The sequence below is a fragment of the Gorilla gorilla genome, chromosome 2, assembly GCF_029281585.2.
Source record: "Gorilla gorilla gorilla isolate KB3781 chromosome 2, NHGRI_mGorGor1-v2.1_pri, whole genome shotgun sequence".
Classification (NCBI taxonomy): domain Eukaryota; kingdom Metazoa; phylum Chordata; class Mammalia; order Primates; family Hominidae; genus Gorilla; species Gorilla gorilla.
Genome location: NC_086017.1, coordinates 144,223,790 through 144,245,955, shown reverse-complemented (window position 1 = coordinate 144,245,955; position 22,166 = coordinate 144,223,790). Strand labels below are relative to the sequence as shown.

Sequence of the window (22,166 nt, the reverse complement as noted above, 5' to 3'; positions counted from 1 at the left end):
CCACACCATCTGCTATGATTTGAGTATGTTCTCCTAAGTTCATGTGGGAAACTTAATCCCCAATGCAACAGTGTTGGGAGGTGGGACCTTTAAGAGATAACATTAATATATTAATATATTATATAACATTAATATATTATATAACATTAATATATTAATGTTATCATCTCAGGGATTGGTTAGTTACCATGAAAATGAGCTCCTGATAAAAGGATGAGTTTAGCCTGATTTCCCCTCTGTCTTTTGTGCTCATTTCTGCCTTCCACGGTGGGATGACCCACACCAGATGCTGGAACCATGCTCTTGGACTTTCCAGTTTCTTTTTTTTTTTTCTATGCTGCTGTACAAATTAACATTCTAGTTTTTAGAACTGTGAGACAAGTAAACTTCTGTTCCTTATTACCCAGCTTATTTTGTTACAGCAGCACAAAACTGAGACACCAGCTAAAGTTCATTTCCATGTTATTCATCTCAGCACCTGATGTTCCCTTCATAGCACTTTAATTTATCACATACTTGTTTACAGTCCTATTGGCCCTCACCACCTTAGCTAGACAAAAGTCTCTGAGAGCAAAGTACTTACCTTAACATATACCAGGTCCAGTGTCAATGAATTATTCAACTTATGTGTTGAGCTAATTAATAGAGAACCACGACTGAAGACACTTGAAATGTGTTCTAGATTTTTAATGTAAGCAAGTAGTAGCATATGAACATTCATAATTCAGAGAGCTAAAGCAGGTGAGATGTAGTCAAGCTTTAGATGGATGCTATGAAGGAAAACTTCAGGGACAGGAGAGAAGTTGTGAAGGAAGGTCTGGTGAGTAAGATGAGCAGGATATATATAACTCATCTCTGGTGCCAGGCTTCTGGCCTAGCAATACCTTTATAAAGAATGCATCAAATACCTACCAGATGGGCAAATATCAAAAAGCCACACAATGCCAAGTATCATAAGGCTGTGAAGCACAAGAGCTCCTCTTACACTAGTGGGAGCAGAAATCTCTTTGGAAAATAATTTGACATTATCTAGTAAAGCTTAATACGCACAGCTGATTATCCCTATGACACAACAAATTGGTAATTCTAAAACCTAGAGAAAGTCTCACACATATATGCCTATGTAAGACATACAAAAGGGAGTCATACCAGGAGACACAAATAAGAATATTGATAGCATTGTTTGTTGTTCATAAGGAAATGGATGAGTAGTACATGTTTACCCAAGTGAAAATGAATGAACTATAGGTACAAATTTCAACATGGGTGAATCTCAGTGCTGAGCACAAGAAGCAAAGATCACAGAAAAAAACATGCACATTATTGTTTCATTTTCATTCATTTGTAAAGAGATGTTAAAATATAACAAAAGTAAAGAATAACTGCAAATTTTAGTGTACTAATTACCTCTAGTAGGGGAGAGAGGGAGGGAATGCAATTGGTAAAGAGCACATTGGGGGCTTCAAAGGCAGTGGTTATGTTTTATTTTTAAGCTAGGCAGAGGGTATGCACTTTATTCTTCATAAATAATATACACATTATAACTGCTCTTCTATGTATAGTAAATTAACTTTTTAAAGATTAACAAACACTGATCAAACTATAGAAGAAGGAAGGTAAATGGTTTCCTCCTATACTAAGGATATCATGTAATGGAATAGAGGTCCTTTTTAAATGGTTTCTATGATGCCCAACGCTTCATATATGTGTCCATGCAAAAGCATGAATATCAGCCCTAAAAGCCAGCAATTTTCTCAGCCCTTTTCAAGTTCTATTCTTATTATTTTGCCTTTTTTTCTTATTTCTTCTATTGCTTACACTCTTAAATTTTAAGTTATTATTTTTTATGCATCTTTGTAAACCATCCTAAATCCTTTCCAGAAAAAGGTATAAAATAAATGAGATGTACATTATAAATAACAATATAGTAATACAAAACAGACTGAAGAGATCACTGTGCAACCAGGCACACACAACACTAAAGAGGCTCATACCAGATGGCAATGGGAATGAACTTGGTAGTTATCCCAGCATAACACCAATTAAATTCCAAGCTCCAAGAAAGTCTTCACTATAGAGAAAAGATGAGTCTAAGTAAACCAATGGGAATCTAGTAAGGAATGTCACGTTTGGGCCACCAAATATAGTAAAGTAATTGGAATATAAGTACATGTGAAGAACTATGACAATAAAATCCTCAAAGAAACCACACTAATGAAGCAAAAGAGAGTAGCCTTATGTAGCTATTGTGGTTGCTCTGAATCCTTACACTTAACTTAGAGAGTATATTTACCCATCAAAGAAGAAACTCCAGCACAGTATATTTCCTTGTTCATGGAACCAAAATTGCCATGCATTAATAACCCAACGATTATACTGAAAAATTCAGATGTGTGGTCCCACCCATTTTAAGCCTTGAAAATGGCTGAACTATGTAGAAATAGGCACATACTGGTATTGTAATTTCCATTTTAAAATGATATTTTCATTCCTAGAATGCTATGTACAAATGCGCATACCACTAGAATGCCATATGGACATAAATTTTTTTAAATTTAATAAGAATTGGCCCAGTTATGAATAAAACAACTTGTTGGAAATAAGGTTGAGAAGCTATCAATTAAATGCAGCATAGATGTTCTTAATTAGAAAATATGCACCTTATGTCAAGGTCCTTTCATTTATTTTTAGGAAGAAAGAAACTGTTTCTGGAACATGAAAAAAAAATTGGGTTTCTTTTGTACTAACTACAGCTACAAAATATCAAAACTAGGTCAGAGGTGGAGAGATCAGACTAACCCCACTTATTTACCATAGCTGGGAAAGGCAATATTCTGTAATGGAAACCTGTGTGAACCAACAGTCAGGTGTCTCTCTGCATATGCGAATATCTCTGTGCATGTGTGTGTGCATGTGCGTGTGTGTGTGTGTGGCTACCTATATAAGTGTTTATTTGTACATATCTTTACACACAACCACACTTTTGGAGTCCACAGAATTAAAAAAGAATACATAGTGCTAAAAAAAATGCAGTGACAATTTAATCCATCCAACAAATACACATTGAATAGCTCTATGTTCGAGGATCACATCATTGTGACTTTAGCATCTATGCCTTCCCAAATAGTGAGATAGTTTCCCCAACTTCACCATGTAAGACATAAAAGGCCTGGTTGTGCCTTGTAAAAGTTTACAGCCTGGAAGGGGTCTGATTTCACCCTGCTATCTCAGGACTTTCCAGATCTTCCAAAGGACTGATGATCATGACTCTATCACAGAGGAGAGGAAGTATCAGTGTAAAGTTCTCGTTGGAAAAAAGACCAGTAAACCAACTTTGGCTGTGTTTATTATTTACATACTGCATAAGTGATCTCTAGGATAGATTTATTTGTAAAGAAGGAAGGGACACCAGTGAAACCATGATTTCATCAGCATTATCTTCCCCTACTTCAATCTACCTTTGGAACCTCTATCACGTGCTTAACTGTCCATAAAAAAAAAAAAAAAGGTTTATTTCTCTAACCAACCTTTATATTCCCATTTGGTCCTTCACTATGTTTTGAAAATTGTGACTCAAATCTGAGAAGTCCTCTTACATACAAAGTGGAACTTTAAAAGTGAAGTATTAAAACAATTCAAGTATTTCATAAAATCACATTTCTGTACAATATCCTCGTAAAGGAAGCAGGATTCCAGAAAGAGGAATTAGAAATAAAATTAAGTCCTTTTGGCAAATCTTTCCTGAATCTCTTTATTTATACAAGTATGTTTAGGGCTCAACAGACTGTGACATAAAGAATAAAGATATTAAAGACCCTCGCATCTGTCCACAAGGAGACGGTAAGGATTTATTAAGGAGTTCATTTTGAATTTCAAATCTAGTGCTTCCAAAGAGTTAAACATATATTAATTTCCCTAATATAGATTAAAGGTCACTTCATGTATTTAATTTCTTTTGGCTTGTACTATGGAATCTCTTCTGGAGTGACCAGAAGATAGAACTGAATGCTTTTTAGCTCAGGAGAAGTGATAACTGGTTTTAGACTAAATGGCCTTCCTGCAGACAGTATCTCAATTCAGTAGTCTTACAGGGCACCATCACACACGCTCTGTCCTCAGACTGGCAGACATTACCACTTTCTTCTGTCCAGACAAAAGAAACACAAGTAACTGGGAAGGAAAGAAGCAATAAATGAATGAAGGATCCTCACTGGGCACAAAGTAATCAGAAATATGGCACAAGGGAATGCTGTCTATGTGGTGAAATACGTGAAGTGATCCACAAAGTTGAATAAAACAGGAGAATGTTCCATGACCTCTACTGTTCATTATACTTCCCTGGACAGGGGTAATGAATGCTTGGTCTCAAGGCAGCCCCTCCTCTGGCTGGGGTTAAATGGGGGCCCTATGTGCTCTGTATAAGACCACCCCCTCAAGCAGGAGTCCAGCGGGAGACCCAAAACCCTGGGTGCTGTCCTCTCTCCCATTCCACTCTATAAATCAATAGCCTTGGGAATATCAGGACTAACTTAATCATATCTTTTATCCCTGTTAAGAATACAAGGAGAAGCCCTCAAGGACTCACAAGTCATTTCTCAACCTTACACTTTTACCACCATATGGCTCTTTCCATTCCTCTTCCTGACCCTATCACCCACCATTCCCAATGCTTGAAACCCTTTCCCTGTGCTGTCTGGAACTTATAGTCATTAGCAAGATCCCACTGCTCACTCCACCTCTAGCCCCTCTATGTGGTGACTATTTTCTCCCCACATTCCCTGAACTTCAAGGCTTAGAGGTAGAGTGGGTTATCTTTATCACATCTATACCACTGTCCCTCCTTTCTTCTGTAAAATCCTGACCTTTGATTCACACAAAATCAGACTATATTGCCCACTCTCCCTCATTCTGGGAAGATCTGGGTTCCTGGTTCCCTGTCACTCTTCATCACTCCTGTGGCCATGACTCTAAGTGAATTCAGTATCCACACAGATGATCATTCCAATACCCTGGCTTTTCAGTCCCTGTTCTCTGCCCTAACTCCAAGGTCACACACCAGTTCTTAGCTGAAATTCCTCCATGTTGCTCTCCCACCACCAACATCTGTCAGTTTCCCATCTCTGATACCACAACTTCAGCAAGTCTCTGACCCCAGGGAGACCTCCAACCCATTGGATACTACAGCTTTTCACTGTCCCTCACCCTCTTCATGTCCAAATTCACCTCCTTAGCCAATTTAAATTCCACAGTCAATTGTCATAACCACTCCCTTCCATACATGCTGAACTCTATCCCCACTCTAGTGTGGACCTGCTCACTCGGCAAAAACATGGCCTCGTTAACTTCAACACTCCACTCATACACATGAAGGCCCAGAGGGAGAAAAACACATAACACCTTTGAATGATCTCACTCGAAAGCCACAATATGGAACCTCACATTGCTTAGGTGATTGGCAAAAGTCCTCAGAAGTGTTGTCTCCAAACTTTCTCCTTCCATTCTCACTTGAATCCACAGAAGCTTGATAAATCTTTGTGGAAATGAACTGACATTAAGTAACATCACCAGATTTTAGACTAAAACAAATTTAATTATGTGTAAATACATTTTATATGAGATTTACTTCAGATTTCAAAGGCAGTTTGTGTCCTAGGTTAGAATGTTTCCAGAGATTCCTCTTAGCACAAATTCTTATGGTAAGACTATAAAAGAGGAGAATGTGTGGCAGAGAATATTAAAGATTCAAGGTCACTAACCAAATTCCTTTAAATCTATCCTGATTCTTCAGACCACAGGCTCATATCCTACTGGCTCCAAAGACTGTTCTACTGGTCCATTAGCTAGAGACAGATGCTTTTATTCTCTGAGCCTAAAGAAAATTACAATAAAGATGAGACATTAATAGAAAATTTAAAAAATTATCAAAAACTCTAAAAAGCTTTCCTAGCTATTGTTTATCCATAGGGTTAACAGGTTATGATTTTCCAATGTCAAAAACTAATATGATGCTGCTAAAGGAACATCAGAAAAGAAAAACTGGATGAAGGAATGACTAAGCATTGATTTTACTTGCAAAGCTAATTAGTGACCTTTTCTCCTAGAAAATGCATTCTTGGACTTTCTCTCCAACACTGCCATCCAGAAGACTCACCATCCATGCTATCAGATTTAAATTGCACGTTTTTAGGATACCTAATTAATTGCCAATGAAGGAAATTACTAGTTCCTTTTGAAAAATACATGCCCCAACTGGTAGCAACACTCAGTTAAATGGTACTGGAGGTCTACACATTATGCCCAAACCCCTTCCCTTGAACATGAAGCAATCACTAATATTCCTTTCATATTTGGGTAAATCCTCAAGGTAAAGTGACAAATCTGAATCCACAAGCCATTATAAAATTTCTCCTTGATGGGTACTTACATATTCCACACACCAGTGCAGTATGCCTACTTAGTAACATATAGCCTTGAAATTATTCTAAACTTTAAATTCCTAGGGAACAAGGACACCTCTCTGTATTCATATCCCCTAGTTTTATAGGGCATATACAGTTAATAAATGCTCTATGAAAGCAATGTCCAATCCTCTGTACCCATTTAATGCTCTGACTTAATTAGACGATGCTGCAAACACTTGGTCAGTAGGGCAATGCATGTTTTAAATATTGTTGTGACTTTTAAGAATGAGACATGCCTGGCTGGGCACGATGGCTCACGCCTGTAATCCCAGCACTTTGGGAGGCCGAGGCGGGCGGATCACGAGGTCAGGAGATGGAGACCATCTTGGCTAACACGGTGAAACCCCATCTCTACTAAAAATACAAAAAAAATTTAGTTGGGTGTGGTGGCGGGCGCCTGTAGTCCCAGCTGCTTGGGAGGCTGAGGTGGAGAATGGCGTGAACCCGGGATGCGGAGCTTGCAGTGAGCAGAGATCGTGCCACTGCACTCCAGCCTGGGCGACAGAGTGAGACTCTGTCTCAAAAAAAAAAAAGGAGACATGCCCATTGTACAAACATTCAAATGACACAGCAAAATGCCGAAACAAAACTAAAAATAACTTGGAAAAAACACTGCTAAGATTTTATTGAACAGGCCTTGCATGTTCATATACATCCATACATTTACAAACAATTTTACGTAAATAGGCTCATATTATTTATGTTGTCTGTGATCAGAATTGTTTTAAATAACATGTCAGGGATATCCTTCCATTAAAAACAAATAAAGAACTACTATATCATTTAAAAAAATCATATGGTATTCCACAGTTGACCTGTATAAGTATTTAGTTTCCTAATAATAAATTAGTTAACAAGTCTCCCACTAATAGGTATTTTGGTTATTTCTAGTTTTTTTCGTACAAACACAAATATGTAGTGGGTATCTCTGTGCCTGTATCGTTTCATGGCTATGCAGCTAGACAAATACTAGAAGTTGAATTGCTGGGTCAAGGTGTACACACATTTTACACTTTTATGTATCTTGCCAAACTGCCTTCCAGAAAGATAACAGCACAGACAAATACTAGAAGTTGGACAAATACTAGAAGTTGAATTGGTGGACAAATTCTAGAAGGTATTTTCATCCTCATGACCTAATTAGCTCTCAAAAACTCCACCTGGAAATACTATCACATTGGAGATTAGATTAAAACATGAATTTGGGGGGTATACAAACAGTCTATAAAATTAACAAAATGTAAGCTATTCATAGAATAGGTAAGCCATGTGCCCCAGTGAAATGCAAAATCAAAGTACTTGAACGATGAAGTTTTCTCAGCACCCCCACAAAACTCATAGGGATAAGCCCAGGGCAGGGGAGAAATCTATGCTACAGGCCATGCTCTGCTACGTGTGAGCTACTGACTGACCTTGGGCAAGCTACTCCCCTTCTCTGGGTTGATAATCCTTAGCTTAAACATCACGTCCTCATAACAGCCTTCTCAGACCACAAGGCAGCTCCCCAACATAGGCTTTTGTAGCTTTTGGTACTTAAAGCTCTCCTCAGACTTTTAAATACTTGCTCAATGTCTATCCTCTCCACCTGATGGAAGTTCTATGTCTATCCTCACCTCATATCCCCTGCTCCTTACACAGTGCCTGGCACAAAAGGGATGAAGAAAGGAAGGAGAGAATAATAGAACGAATAAATTGATGATCAAAAAATGAGGTGGGGCCGGGCGCGGTGGCTCACGCCTATAATCCCAGCACTTTGGGAGGCCGAGGCGGGTGGATCACGAGGTCAGGAGATCGAGACCATCCTGGCTAACACGGTGAAACCCCGTCTCTACTAAAAATACTAAAAATTAGCCGGGCGTGGTGGCGGGCGCCTGTAGTCCCAGCTACTCGGGAGGCTGAGGCAGGAGAATGGCGTGAACCCAGGAGGCGGAGCTTGCAGTGAGCCGAGATCGCGCCACTGCACTCCAGCCTGGGCGACAGAGCGAGACTCCGTCTCAAAAAAAAAAAAAAAAAAAAAAAAATGAGGTGGTAAACCAGATGACCTCTAGGATGTGCTTAAATGCTAACGTATTTAGGGAATTTCTTCCTCTTGAATTCTAAAAATGCTTGTGTCTAATTAGGTTAAAACATTTATGGATCACCTACTTTGAATGGAATCTCATGCTTGGTCTACAGGGAGAAAAAGGGTAGCCAAGGATATGTGAGAATTAGGTCTTGTCCTTGCTCCTCAAAAAAATTGATCTGGCCAGGGGAAAAATGCATTAAACAACTAGAACAAAGGAACAGAACAACTTTAACAAAAACAATGATTTTGTATGTAATGGAGAACCTAAGTAACAGAGAGAATAATCTGAGTTAGAGGAGTTACACTAAACTTCCCAATTATGAGCCTAACTCACATTAGCTGAGAATACACTATACAGAGAGGCGACCTAACTCTTTCGCAGCCGCACAGCCAATTTATGTGAGGTCTGAAAGAAGAAAACCTAGGCCTCTCTCATTTCCTAGTAGTAAAGCCCTTTCATTCGAAAGTGGAGCTCATGTTTCCTGAGATTGCAGGTTCTTCACAGAGTTATAAGAAAGAGAAAGTTTAAGATTCAACTCAACAAATAAAGGCAGAAATGGACAAATCAATCTTAGGCAGACTGCTTTGGAGGTATGCAGAACCTGGACCCTTCCAAAAAAAAGTCACTCAAACAAGAACCAGGCAAGTAGTTACTAAATATATGTTTAACAAAAAAATATAAGAATGGTGAGTAAGTGAAGGTAAAGGGAATGAATAAGACAAATTACTGCAACAGACTGAATGTTTGTGTTCCCCAAAAATTCATATGTTGAAAACCTAACCCCCACTGTGAAGCATTTAGGAGGCAGCGTCTTTGAGAGGCGATTCAGTCATGAGGGTAGAGCCCTCACACATGGGATTAACGCCCTTGTAATCCAAAGCCAGAAAGCCAGTCCGCTGTCTTTTCACTATGTGAGGAGGACACAATGAGAAGCTGGCAGTCTGCAACCCAGAAGGGAGTCCTCACCAGAACCTAACCATGCTGGCACCCTGATCTCAGACTTCCAGTCTCCAGAACAGTGAGAAATAAATTTCTGTTGTTTATAAGCCACCCAGTCTTTGTTGTAAGAGCCCTAAGACAACTACAAAGAGACATTGTTAATGCAATGAAACCCCCATATCTGAGCTCCTGCTTTGTGCCTCCCACAATGCAGGCAACACAAAGAATGCAAGAGAAGCACATGGCAGGATCCATGCCTGTAGAGGCCTCCTTATCTAATTGGGGAAACAAAATATGTAATTGAGGAAAAAAAAATTCTAATAAGTAACAAAGTCCCCCAGCCTAAGAAGCAAAGCCAGGTAAACATGGAGGCCTGGAACAGAATTGTGAAACAGGGCTTTGCCCTTGGCACCTCTTGGTCTCCTCTCTGGGGGCCTCTCACCCCTCAAGTGCGTTCCCACCCCATCCCTTCCAACCAGGGCAATAGGGCCTGTAGGCACGGGAGTAGCCAAAGGGCTTAACCACATGTCTCTCAGCCAAACAAAAGGCAGGAAGGGAACCCCAGACAGAAAAGGTGGACAGAGAGAGCACACCTGACTGCAGCAGCAATGTTAACTGCTAGGCTGGGGGTGAGCTCCCGTCTGAGGCTTGAAGAGGAGCAAGAGGCAAGTTATTCTCCTCTCCTCAGCAGCAAACCCTTAGAGGTGCTGTCAATCCTTCCTAGGCCCAGCCCAATCCCATCAGCTCTTTTCCTAAATCCTGAGACAACAGGGGAGAGCAGGAGAAAAGTTCTGATTAGCTGAAAGGGCAAGAAACAGAGAGGTTTATTTAAAAATGAAGGTGGAGTGGGATATCTGATGTTACACAAGTCAAAAAGGCAGCCACATATTTAATCTGCTATACATCTCTCTTCTCATTTACTTTTTTTTCCTGGTACTCATAATTACAAAAACAATTTTTTTTTCAAAATCAATAGTTAAAAAAAATCCAACTTGCTCAAAGGCTGCATTTCTTGCTTCCTCCAACTATGAATATTTCTAGCACGGAAGGATGCAGGGCAGAGGCCCTGGTATCTCTCCTTCAGAAGGATTAACAAGTAACGTAATACAACCAGTCTCACAGTTTGTTGTTACCAGGCTCCCTTTCTTCTACCTAAAATTCACTCAAACACAGTCACTCCCTCCATCATCAGTGCTCATGAAGAAGAAAGGTCAGAAGCTCCCGTTGCCAGCCTATAAAATCTCTCCATTCAAAAAAGTTAAACTAGATAATATTTCTGATTATGAATCTTTTTCAAAGTATCTTAATTTTTCTCGAAAAGGGTATCTGAGAAGAATATACTGATAGATTTTTTTCATACCACCAATTTTCCCATGGCCTTTTATATGTTTCCCTCAAGAACCTATGGTAAAAACACACATGACCACAAAATTTAAACAACCAGTAAAGGTTCAGTTAGCAATATCATGAATAACCAAAGAATGCAGAAGAACCCCAACAGTTATACTTGTGTCTTCTCACCAATAAACTCATGGGCAAAAAGAGACAAAGTTAATTCCATGAAAACCCATATATATATATACAACTAATAGCCCATATTTATTACTAAAAAGTAGATCAAACTAGAAAAATATAAGCATTGTTATTCTTACTTTGAGTAGAAAAAAAATTTAAAGTCTTATTTTAGTACATGAGACAATAAGGAAAATAGAGAAAAGGGAGTAAGAAATAGTAAGAAGGGAAAGAAGGTGGTCGTCTGAGAAAACAAAATTTACAGACTTCACATATGACTTAAATCATTTGAGCAAGAGGTTGAGAATTACGTTTTAAATAGAATGAACAAGGAAACACTGACACTCTTGTAGCTGACAGACGAGGGCAGAATTGCAGGGAGAGCATCACATTGTCTGAGAACACTGGCAGGTTTAATTCATGCTAAACATGTTATAATTGGGAATCAATATGGGGCAGAGTCTACTTAAATAAACTCCGAGGGCTTGTCTAAGCAACCTTGTTAATGTCATGTTGCACTTTATTAAATGATACTCAGAATAAAAAACTGTTGGAAAACTTCGTTTTAAAGAGGTATTCTTTGCAATCAGAGCATTCGATGTTCACGATAAATCTCACTTTACATGAAAGGAAACAAATGCTGAGAAAATGAATTAGTGCTCAAGGTTGCAGACAGTGGCCATGAAATTGCTGTCAATTTCTGATATGGGCAGATATACCAGGACATTCTGAATGTCCATGAACATAGTTTTCACGATCATAGGTAGAAGGAGGAAAATGTATCTTTAGATGCTCACTGATAGGATTAGGTCCTATCAAAGGAAGATGTGGTTAGGGAAGGTGTGAAAGTGGCAGGTAGAGAATGGCTAACCACGAACTGTGATGTAGACCAGCTCTGGAATTCTGATGTTCAATAACTTCATCAGCAAGCACGTATGCATATTGTTGGGATGAAAAGGCAGAAAATAGAACCTGGGCAGGACAGTTCCCTAAGTACCATGCCCATAAGCATCCCATAAGGTAGTTATGATTCCCATTCTAAAAATAAAAACATTGAGGCTGAAATGAAATATTCTGCCCAAAGTCACATTTCTAAAAAATGATAGGGACAGGATAGAAATGCAGATCTATCTGGCCACAGGACCCAAAGTCTATCAATGCTACCAAGTGGTCACTGAAAAGAAACAGGAGCACTCTACACAGGGAGGAGAGAACGGGACCAAGGACCAGTTTGGGTAAAAGACGTTTGTGCATAGAAAGAGTAGAAAGAAATTCAGAAAGAGAAGTTGGAATCAGCCTGTGTCTTTATGCCAACTTATAAAGCACCTTGTCCTGCAGCCAGGTGGGAACCATAGAACTCTGGATATAAGAATTGAGGCAAAGAGACTAAAGAACTTAAGGTAACAGGGTTAATGGAAGGAAAAAATGGAGGGGTATGTGGAGAAACACCAGAGGAAACCAAAAGTTAAAATCCAGGACTGTACTAATATGGGATTTTGCTCTCTCAAAGTAAAAATATGATTTTCTAAGTTGAGAGTCTCTAAATAATGTCTAACATTTAATGCCTGGTAAATACTGTTCTAATGACAATAATTAATTTCAGAAGTGATCCAGTAAGTTCTTTCCAGTGGAAAATAAACAGCTTTTGATAGTCAGGGAAGCATATTCCTCCCTGTCTGCCTTCTTCCTTGTCTGTGATGGGCCCTCTAAAGGGGTGTGCTGATAGGAATGGGTCATGTTTGAGGACATGGCATCAGCCACAGCTTTGCTTGTTTGAAAAGTGAAGGCAAAGATTCAACAGTGGGCATGGAAAGAAAAAGGCTGAGAGGAGCTGCCTCTTTCTGTGGTTCATAGGAAGAATAGGGCAGTTCAGGGCTGGGGGTTTCGGTCCTAGGCCCTCAGGGATCTGCATCCAAAGTCCTGCCTCCACCACCCCCTGTGCACATTTATCCTACAGGAACCTCACGGGGAGTAGCCTATGGCAGGATGGGAATAAAGGATTCAGGATCCCTGGCTCTTGGCCATCTTTCAGAATCTCTCTATACCCTGGAGAGAGCAGATGTCTTTATTGTTGCTAAAGAATCTTCAACAAGGGCTTCAAATTAATTCCTGATTCTATGAGAACATAATTTTTTTTATTTTTGTAGAAAAATTATATATGCACAAATTTGAGTTAATCTTTCACTTATACTGTAAGATTAATGCTTCTTTAAAGTTAAAATTGAAGATTTTAATCTTCTGGCAACATGTGGTTATCTACATACAAATCTTCCTGTTCAGAAGAAACATGGATATATGTTAAGACCAATTAGATACAATTCTATATTTTTTGCTTTTTATTTTTAAAAATTCAATACAGGGGATGGGGATCTTCACAGAGTCTGAAGAGAAACTGGAGCAAATGTTTTATCTCTGCTGTTTTCACCTCAGCAGTCAGCAGCTGGGTTGAGAAAGTTGATCCCAATCTCCATCACCCTTCAATAACAAACTACATTCTTTCCTCAACCAGCAGTTGAAGAAGCCCTGCTGAATCTCTTCTCTTCAGACTCTCTTTCAACAAAAGCTGCATTTCTCTAAGGAAATACTAACTTGTTCTCTGTATGTGGTGCCACCATGATCCAGCTACTTGAAGGGAAGTGTAAGAGCCTTAAATAATTCAATGAAATGACGGGCTGTTTGTGCTGCCATGGGTCACTGCACTCACAGCTGTGCAGGTCCAAATAGAGCCAGGACCATCATTCTTACCCTGACACAGAGTCATAAATAAAGACAGAGCCTTCTGCAGTATTAGAATGCATTCCCTTATAAAGCCACACTCAATCACTGGCTCAAATGAAACTAATGCTCCAAGTTCAGGGAGAAAGTGAGCAAAACACACTATGTGAGGTAGTAATCCACCAAATGCCAACATTTGTATGGAACTTATTTTTAGAGTAATAAGCCAAGTTATTTTCCTTTATCACAACTGGAGTCTTACAAACCCAGCTGTTGAACAACACTTGTCGAAGATGTCAAAATGTCTTTCAACATTTAGAAAGTCACCTAGCCATTATTCCTGTGCAACACACAGGTGGCCATAAGAATCAAATTTGACAGATATAAAAAATAAGATATCTGTATGGGAAATACAATTCCCCATTTCCCAATCATCCAGCCCAGCAATTTCCCTACCACTCAGCACTGGGATAGAATCAGACTTCTCAAAAAAACAGATTCATGCTTTTTCACAATTGCTACTAAACATGTATCCTTTCTGAATAATCTTCCAGTTCTTTGTTGTCTATATAACCCACAAATACTATTTATATTGATTCCAAGAGTTAAGAATTCAGGGTCATTAAACTAGACTGAGGTCTCATGTTCTACCCCAGCACTGCTCTACCCCAGTGGGGTCTCAGCCTACCCCACCATTACCTTCTTCTAGAGAAATTGCCAGGCCCATAGCCCTTACTAAAGCAAATACCCTTAAATCACAGCTGTTTGGACCAGGAGAGAGCATCGGCAGCTCTAAAATTGCATGGTATAAAGTTTAACCATCAGGATGATAGTTACTACAAAACCTATCATACTCCTTTTCTTCTTTTGGAGTTTGGTCTATACACAGATCATTGGTTAGGTTGTGGGAATGATAAATGGAAGCAAGAACATGAGGAACAAGAGAGAATCTAAAATGGAAATGCTGAACCACATTAATGATCTAAAAGTAGAATATGGACTGACCAACACTGTTAGTGCAGACACACCCTGGAGTTACAAAAGATCAGAACAATCTTCCTGCTCCTAAGTCCTGACTCCATGAGGTCCAGCCAGACTATTCTCTCATCCTAAAAACCCCTGAGATTCTTTGCAGACTTGCCACATGACTGAAATTCTGTTTTCCTTATTTTCTCATGCATCTTTAGTTAAGCCTTCCATTTTTTAAAGTAACTTGAGTTTCCACTCTTGTAATCAAAATAGGCTATGTAGGCCCCTTGGCAAGATGTCTAAAAGTGTTCTCCTTTTCTTTGCTAATTGTAGAACAATTCTCAGATCTCTCAATAGTCTACACATAACCTCACAAATTTAGGGGCTACTTTGCCAATATGTGCAATCACAGAGAAAAAAAGTAAATGGCTGGCAAAGCCTTTCTCCCTTGGATTGTCTGTAAATTTCTCTTATTGATTTTTCCCTCAGTAGATCACTGTCATGTAGACAACAGTCTACTTTCAAGTAGATGTAGGAGATTTAGCTGCAGTGAATCAAAATAAAAATGCAGCATCTTGTGGGAGCCTCAGTAGTTCCTCTACTCTCTGTGGCACAGACAACCCCCTATGGTTTCTGGGTTGGTATCAAGCCTCTGAAAGCAAGTCTTGCAGTAGGAGACCCTGATTCTCCTGATCCCAATAGAATAATATTGGCTACCAACAGCACTGCCAGCACCGGGGAAAGATTAGGTGATATTAGAAATTAATGAACCAGACACTCAGAGCACCTGCATCTTCCCTGACTCTAATTACTCCTCCCTCTCCCCATCAAAAAAGAAACAAACAGAAAACCCATCAAACTCATCTCTTCCTAGCAGTCAGTGATTCTCAATCAGAGGGTATTTGGAAATGTAGGGGGACATCTTGATTGACACAATGACTTGGTTAGAATAATATGGGCATTTTGTGACCAGAGAGCCCAAACATCCTATAATAGACAGGAAAATTCTACATAACAATGATTCATTCCATCAAAATGCTAATAGCACCCCCCTTGAGAAAACTGAGCCCCCTCCAACATTTAGGGCAGAAAAAAATGGGTAAGAAAGGCAAACCAAAAGGAAAAGAACATTTTAAAAATCTATAGCTAACATCATATTAAATGGTGAGAAACTAGAAACTAGAAGTTTTCCTACTGAGATCAGGAACAAAGCAGGGAAGTGCACTGTCACTACTTTTTTTTTTTTCCAACATTGTACTAGAAGTCCTGGGTAATGCAATAGAACAATAAAATAAAATTAAATTAAATTAAAATAAAAGGAATACAGATTGGGAAGGAAGAAATAAAAGTATCTTTGTTCAGATGATATAATATGATCACCTGGGTAGAAAATCTGAAGGAATCAACAAAAAACCTCTGGAACTAGTAAAGCAATTATAACAAGGTTGCAGGATACTAGAATAATATACAAAGGTCAACTGTTTTCCTACATATCAGCAACAAACAAATGAAATTTGAAATAAAAAACACAATACCATTTATATTAGTATCTCCAAAAATGAAATACTTAGGTATAAATCTAACAAAATGTGTACAAGATCTATATGAGGAAAACTACAAAACTCTGGTGGAAGAACTCAGAGAAAGACTAAATAGATATTCCATGATCATTATAGACTCAATATTGTCAAGATATCAGTTCTTCTCAATTCGATCTGTAGAATCAACAAAATCCCAATCAAAATCCCAGCAAGTTATTTTGTGGCTACCAACAAATTGGTTCTAATGTGTATATGGAGAGGCAAAACACGCAGAATAGCCAACACAATATTAAAGCAGAACCGAGTTGAAAGACTGACACTACCTGACCTCAAGACCTACTATAAAGTGCCATAATCAAGACAGTATGGTATTCATAAAATAACAGACCTATAGACCAATAGAACAGAATAGAGAGCCTAGAAATATACCTACATCCAGATAGTCAGCTGGTCTTTGACAAAGGAGTAAAGGCAGTACAACAAAGCAACAAATGATGCTGGTAAAATTGGACATCCAATGCAAAATATATTAATCTAGACACAGACCTTACACTCTTTACAAAAATTAAGTCAAAATGGATCACAGGCCTAAATGTAAAGGACAAAACTATAAAACTCATAGAAGATAACACAGGAAAAAACCTAAATGATCTTGGGTATGGCAATGACTTTTTAGATACAACACAAAAGGCATGATCCATGAAAGAAAGAATTTATAAGCTGGGCTTCTTTATAATTCAAAATGTCTGTTCTCTGAAACATCAGGTCAAGAGAATAAGAAGACAATCCACAGATTGGGAAAAAATATTTTCAAAAGACATATTTGACAAAGGACCATTATCCAAAATCTATAAAAAACTTAAAAGTCGACAGTAAGAAAACAACCTGAGTAAAAAATAGTCCAAAGACCTTAACAGATACCTCATCAAAGAAGACATACAGATGGCAAGTATGCATATCAAAAGATGTTCTACATCATTTGTTATCAGGGAAATGCAAATTAAAACAACACAACACTGAGCTATCATTACACATTTATTAGAATGGCCAAAATCTGAAACACTGACAATACCAAATGCTTGCAAGGATGTGGTGCAACAATAACTCTCATTCATTGCTGGTGAGAATGCAAAATGTTAGTCATTTTGAAAGACAGTTTGGCAGTTTCTTACTAAATAAAACATACTCTCACCATATGAGGCAGCAATCATGGTCCTTGGAATGTTCCCAAAGGAGTTAAAAATTTATGTCCACAAAAAAAAAAAAAAACTCGCACACAGATTTTTATATCAGCTTTATTCATGATTGCCAAAACGTGGAAGCAACCAAGATGTCCTTCAGTAGTAGGTGAATGGACAAACTGTGGTATACCCAGATAATGGAATATTATTGAGTGCTAAAAGGAAATGAGCTATCAAACCATGAAAGACATAGAGGAAACTTACATGTTGATTATTGAGTAAAATAAGCCAATCTGAAAAGGCTACATATTACATGATATTCTAGAGAAGGCAAAACTATGGAGATAGTAAAAAAAAAAAAAAAAAAAAAATCAGTGGTTTCTGGGGTTTAGTGAAGGGCAAAGGGGTGGGAGATATGAAAAGGCAGAGCATGAAGGATTTTTAGGGCAGTGAAAATACCTATATACTATAACGATGGATATATGTGATTATACATTGGTCTAAAACCAAAGAATGTACAATACCAAGAATATACCCTAATGTGAACTATAAACTTTGGGTGATTATGATGTGTCAATGTAGGTTCATCAGTTCTAACAAATGTGCCATTCTGGTGGGTGATGCTGACATTGGGGGAGGCCATGCATGTATAGGGAGTAGGAGGAGTAGGAGGTATATGGGAAATCTGTATCTTCCTCTCGATTTTGCTTGAACTTAAAACTGTTCAAATAAACAAATGAGTGAATAAACTATTTTTAAAGAGAGAAAGAAAGAAAGGCAGGAAGAGAACAAGCAATGCATCCATCAAAAGAAAAACAGCAGGGTTAAGACTATTCAGGGATCAAGTCCAGGTTCTATCCACCTCCTTCCCCTCAACTCCAGCAATACTACTAATTGCCACAAACTCCTTATTCCTATTCCCTCTCCTATGCACGAGAATCTTGGGCTCAGGAAACTTTATATCTTTGAAAAATTGTGTCTATATTTCCACATCTTTTCATTTGTTCTAATTATAATTTCTGAGCAACTAATATTGGTAATATTAATACATAATATCAACTGAAAATTCTTCCATGTTGCCAAAGGGCTTAATTACTAAATCTGTGCTGTAATATGTCTGTTGGAAAACTTGCTTTAGAGACTAATTCTTCAGGGGATAATTCCTCAGCGGTGAAGTCTGAGTATTAATACCCTCTTATGAAACACTTTTTTTGAGCCAAGCTGGAAATTGGAAGTAGGGGAGGTGAAAATTTTCTTGCCACCTCTTCCAGACTCTTTGTAAAGCTCTAGGCAGTATCAAAAGAGACATCTTGCACAAACAAGCCTCACCACGAAGGGTCAGGGCATAGAGAGACCAAATGGAAAAAGACAGCTCAGCAGCCTTGGATTAAAGGGCAAATGTTTCAGAGGCTGCGGATTTGATTATGTCAGAGATGTACCCATGGCACTTTCTGTAGCAGACAGATACCAGAGCAAGGTAAAAAGTTCAGCAAGATACAGTCACAGACTGAAAAGTTTCCCCAGGATGGAGAAGCCCAAAACTCAATTCTGTTTTAAATGAGTTGAGGTCTTGTTATAACAAGAGCATACTATCATTCTAAATGTAAGTTTCTGACAAACAGGGGTCTTCACAGGCTAAAACAGTGCTGTCTAACAGATTTCTCTGATGATGGACATGCTCCCTATCTGCAATGTCCAATATGGTAGCCACTAACCACAAGTGGCTACAGAGCACTTGAAATGTGGCTAGTGCAATGAAGAACTGAATTTCAATTTAATTTTAATTAATTTAAATAAGAAAAAGCCACATGTGGCTAGTGGCTACTGTATTAGACAATGCAGGAAAAGGCTTAAGGCATCATTTGAGAAAATTATCCAAGAGGTTATCACAAGAAAAGCTTATATATGTTCTGACCACCTGGAAAAATACTTTATCTGTGCCCTCCCCATCATAAACACACACAGACATCATTTCTAAGACGTAACTACGTCAGAAACCACTAACAAAGCAATGCTTCTCAAATTTTAGCATCCATCAGGATCACTGGGAGTCTTGTTAAAACACAGATTATTACACCCACTCCCAGAAATTCTGATTTAATAGGTCTGTACATTTCTAACAAGTATAAATGATTCTCATGCTGCTGGTTCAGAGGCCACACTTTGAGTAGTACTAGAACAAAAACTTCAACATTCAAACACCAGCCTACTCCTAACAAAGTGGAGCTTCTTTCACTTTTCACCTCTCTTCTACACCAAAGTGCCTCTTTCTTCAAGGTACATGGAATCCTTCTTAAACATTCTTATAAGTTTTGCTTAACACCTAGGACTAAAAATGTATGAAGAATGCAAATAAACAAGGCTATACATGATGGCTTCTCTACATAGTAGATCCAAAATACAGTGCATTTGTTGGAAACTTTGTAAGCAAGTCTAATAATCACAGGGACCAGAAACACAGCAAGGGGGAATGCAAACCTGCCAGGACAGTTTACATCTAATCCCTGCACTGGCCTTGTTTTAGAGTTAAACTGAGCCTTTTAATTAAAATAATGCAGGTTACACTTCAGGTCTAGGTCAGAGTTCTGGCCTCTTTGACCATTCCAACAGATAGTACTAGAAAACTGTCAAAAGAACATGTCATATTAAAACATTTACATTTATAATTCAAAGGGCATATATTAAAGATAATCCCTTTCCATATTCCTAAAGAAGAGAAGAAATAGAAATGTAAAAGTTTCTAGAATAAACACTGATCTCCAAACATTCTCTGGTCTTTACTGTATTGTCTGCAAAAACTGATCTGGACTAGCAGTCATTTGGGACGATAGTTTTCCTTTGGAGGCTATTTCTTTACGTCCTTTGGTCTAATTATACATGAGTCACTTTAACATTAGCAGATCACCTTGTCAAATGCAATTTCCTTGACTGCTCTTTTGAACAGCCTTCTTTCTGCCTCATCCACTCTTCCGTTTTTTTAACTTTGCAAAGGAAAGTTTTCATCCAGAATATATTATCACAATGAACCAGAACATGAAGCCCTTGAATAAACTCAAGAGTCCAGCATTCTTCATTATTTCCCATACCACAGACCTTCGCCCTTCTTCAAACTCCACTGTTCCTCAGTTAGTGCCATCACAAGAATTAAGAATTACCCTTGGGTCCTAGAAATTTGGGAAGACGAATATCGCTTCTTAGAAATGACAGAGCCCCCAAGGAGTCACACAGTACTATGTACATTACTTCATTAGACTATTTAGCTATTTATGTGTGTATATTTTACAGATAGGGAAAGTGAAACAAAATGAAATTAAATGATTAAAATACGATACCAGAGAAATTCAGAGCAAGATTGAATCACTATATCCCTTCAGCAGTGTTTCTCAACCAGGGGCAATTCTGCTCTCCAGGGGACATTTGGCAATGTCTGGAGACATTTTTGATTGTCACAATCAGGGATGGAGATACTGGCATTTCGTGGGTGGAGGTCAAAGACACTGCTGAACATCCTACAATGCACAGGACACTCCACACAAGAATTGCCTGGCTCAAAGTGTCAATAAATAGTGTAAGGTTGGGAAACTAACTGGTCCCCTGGCATCTCTAGCATTACTTTATTTGACCCCAAATCAATAATTAAAGAATGGCTCCCTCCACAATGTAGTCCTTGTATAGTATTTACACAGCAACATACCAGCCAAGTGCTATTTCTGACATGCTATACTTTTTAGTTACTTTTAAAATAGAGGATATACAGGATATACTTTTAAAATACAGGATATATAGGATATAGAGGAAATTGAGCAAAGTTAGCAAAGACCAGCTCCTTTCTTTTAATGAGAAAATCTAGAAAAGACCAGCTCCTTTTCTTAGCTACCTCCAGGTGCTGAGCTATAGTCTGCATCGGGCTGCTCACCTGGACTCTTCTGCTGACGTACTTTGCAGCTGCCCTTTCTTTGCTTTATCTCCAAGCATGTGCATCACTTTAGAGCAATAATGATGTACATTTATTGGAATCTCCAGAGATCTCCATCCTCTAATTGTCTATTTTGTTCAGTAAATTGTACTCATTACTGAGCCACATGAGGCCCCGAAAGATACCAGCCTTTTCTGGGTGCCCTCTGTCTGAGCCTGGATAATGGGACATTATCTAGCAAAGGTTCAGCAGTATTGAGCCAAGCTGCTTAAAACAACCCTTCAGTTAAGTATGTTTCTTTAACCTCCTATCCCTCATTCCTAACTATCCTCAGCTTTTCTTATATTTATATGAATCATAATTTTCCCTTCAAGGAGTCTGGTTTTAGTTTAAGCTCTAGAAATTGGAGAGCTCAGAAAGGATGTGATGTCCTTTCCACACCAAACAGTTAATTTCTCCTTCTGGTCTCAAAAATCTGCAGCACAAGTGAAAATTCAAAACCAGTTTTGGTTATAACATTGCCAGTGCCCACACGCATTGTACTAGGGGCTGCAAATAGATGAGGCATGAATGGGCATGTGACTTCCAGTGATGCTGGATAAAATAAAATGGAACAGGCAAAACCATGTACTTTGCTAGTGCTATTATACACCAAATCTGGAATTTTCAACACTTTGAGAAGTTATTTCCTTCACTAAAAAAGTGATTAATGAAGGAAAAGTTAAGCAGAGTAATCAAAGAAGAAAGAAGGTGGTAGGTGAGGGAAATAGAAGCTATCAGAGCTAACATATGACATGGCTATAAGGAAATGATAATCAGGCCCTGTTCCCATCTTTACAGTGCACCTCAAGAGGGCTCAACAGCCC

General features: G+C 38.6%; 1 protein-coding gene across 5 annotated transcripts in view; it reads right to left on the bottom strand.

The window, feature by feature from the left end:
* TMEM108 (transmembrane protein 108) overlaps positions 1–22,166 on the bottom strand; it is a 363,451-nt gene that overhangs the window by 333,332 nt on the left and 7,953 nt on the right. The gene's annotated exons all lie outside the window — the stretch shown is intronic.